The following is a 2,881-nucleotide window of genomic DNA, read 5'->3' on the forward strand; positions in this document are numbered from 1 at the left end:
TCTACTTACCACCGCACCTGTGTTGTGTGTGGCAGATCCCGAAAAGGAATATGTAGTTTGAACGGATGCAAGTAAGGAGGGCGTGGGTGGAGTGCTAATGCAGGAAGGTAAAGTGATTGCATATGAATCCAGAAAGTTAAAAGAACATGAGTAGAAATATTCTGCCTATGATCTGGAATTAACCGCGGTGATTCATGCATTAAAGATGTGGCGCCATTATTTAGTGGGGAGAAAATTTTTGCTGATGACGGATCACCATAGCTTGACTAGTTACTTTAGTCAACCGACTTTAAACGCAAGACAAGCAAGATGGGTGGACTTTTTGGGAAATTTCTATTTTGAAATTAAACACTTAAAGGGAAAAGAGAACATAGTAGCTGATGCACTGAGCCGAAAAGTGCATTGCATTTATGAAATTGGTATTAGTCAAGGATGGTCCACCCTTGACAAAGAGATTGACGAGGCTGCTGCACAAGATCAGATTTACTTGCAAAAGAAGCAACTGGTACAGAATTCAAATACCCGCTTAATACAACAAGGGTACACCTTGAATGCAGCCGAAATTTTGTGCTACCAGAAGAAGATTTATGTACCCAATCAGAGCGGCATTAAAGAAAAGATTCTGGATGAATATCATAAAAGTCCTTATGCAGGACATCCTGGTTACCAGAAATTAATCACCTCGCTAAGGAAGGAGTATTACTGGCCAGGCATGAAAAGGGATGTGATAGAATACCTGGCGCGCTGTTTAGAGTGTCAACAGGTGAAGGCTGAACACCAGCACCCTGCGGGTTTACTACAGCCATTACCCATACCGGAATGGAAGAGGGAGACCATAACCATGGACTTTATTACAGGTTTGCCAAAATCCAAAAGGAACAATGATTCTATAATGGTGGTAGTAGATAAACTCAGCAAATCATCTCATTTCATACCGGTTCAATCCACTTATCGTGCAACTCAAATCGCCAATATTTTTATGCAAAATATATTTAAACTTCATGGGTTGCCAAAAACAATAATATCTGACCGTGATGTTAAATTTACCTCAGTTTTTAGGAGGACCTTATTTGAAGGTCTAGGAACTCAATTGAACTTCAGCACCGCATATCATCCACAAACTGACGGGCAGACTGAGCGAGTGAATCAAGTAGTGGAAGACATGCTGAGATCTTATGTGATGCAGCAACCTACGCGATGGGAGGAGTATTTACACCTAGTAGAATTCGCTTATAACAATGGTTATCATGCATCCTTGAGGATGAGCCCATTCGAAGTACTTTACGGCCGGAAATGCCGCACACCCTCCAGTTGGGGTGGACCGGAGGACAAATTCTTGTTGGCCCTGAGATGTTGGAGGAGATGGAAGTCATGGTGAAAAAAGTTCGAGCTAATCTAAAGATGGCCCAGGAAAGGCAGAAAAATTTTGCAGATTGGAAGAGAACATTTAAAGAGTACCAAGTGGGTGAGCATGTGTACATCAGAATACAAGCTAGGAAAAGTACTCTCCAATGGAATGCTTGTGCCAAATTGGCACCACGTTTTTGTGGACCATTCCAAATTCTGGCACGAGTGGGGCTGGTAGCTTATCAGCTCGCCCTGCCTAGCCATATTCGAGTCCATAATGTTTTCCATGTATCAGTTTTAAAGAGATGTGTTTATGAACCTAGGCATATAATAAGTTGGCAGGACATTCAGGTAAGGGAAGACTGTTAATTAATGTAAACTGAAATAGAATGCTAGTAAGCAGTTGATCTGATTATTATGTGTTTCAGGGGGAACCGGAAGGAGAATTCCTGGTCGAACCAGTGAACATACTAGATCTGAGAAGAGTCGAGCTGCGGAAAAAGGTCATCAACCAGGTTAAAGTGCAGTGGCAACACTTTGGGCCTGATGAGGCCACCTGGGAAAGTGAATAGATTATGACGGATACTTATCCCAGATTGTTTTTGAATGAGCAGCAACAATGGGACGATGTAGGCTTTCAGGAGGGGGAGATGTAACATCCCTCGTGAAAAGCTAATGTTGGTAAATAGTAAAGTAACTATGAACAAAGACTTTATTTGAAAAGTATATAACTCTGTTGCTAGTATTATGATAATTAAAAATTGTGTTAGTACCATTTGATTTGAGCATATGATTAATCATGGTTAATAACTGTGGAGGCAGTTAAAATAGAACCCTAACTACCTTCGGGAGGTAGTTGAGTCCCCAGAGGAAAAGGGGGAAAGACTGCCAAGTCTGGTAAGGATCAGATGGCAGAAAAAGAAAGTCATGCTATGTCTGGTAGTGATCAGATGGCATAGGAAAAAGGAAAGAAATTTTCCTGTATGCGTTATGTCTGGTTAGGACTAGATAGCGAGATCTGGCGAAGCCAGTGAAATTGCAGTCAAGAGGGTCTGAAAGTGCTTGGGGGTGGAAGATCGAGAAGAATATTCCTACGGACGAGTGGATTGACAAGCATTACAAGTAGGTTTGTAGATAAGCAGGTATGGCTTACTATGTATATATCTGCTGAGATGTTTCTTGCATAGTTCTGTGCTAAGAAAATAGAAATAGTGGAATAGACTTCTGTCTATTCTTCTTTTAACAGAATTAAGGAAAGAACATTAAATTTTGTATGATAGACAGAGAGAGAACCGATCTTGCATTCTATAGGAAAGAACATTAAAATTCTGTATGAAAGGCAGAGACAAAATGAACTTGCATTCTTCATTTGAGATAAAAGTAGAAACACAATAAACAGATCATCGTAACAACGGTGATAGCAAGAATTTACCAACAGAAATGATACTGTAAAACCCTCTTTTTATATTCAAGTATCGAAAGTAAAGAACTAGAAATCTTTGTATACAGAAAAATGAAAAGGAAATGTACAACC

Source organism: Pinus tabuliformis, chromosome 2_2, assembly GCF_031772625.1.
Source record: "Pinus tabuliformis cultivar Carrire ecotype Pingquan chromosome 2_2, CPIR1, whole genome shotgun sequence".
In the NCBI taxonomy this organism is placed as follows: domain Eukaryota; kingdom Viridiplantae; phylum Streptophyta; class Pinopsida; order Pinales; family Pinaceae; genus Pinus; species Pinus tabuliformis.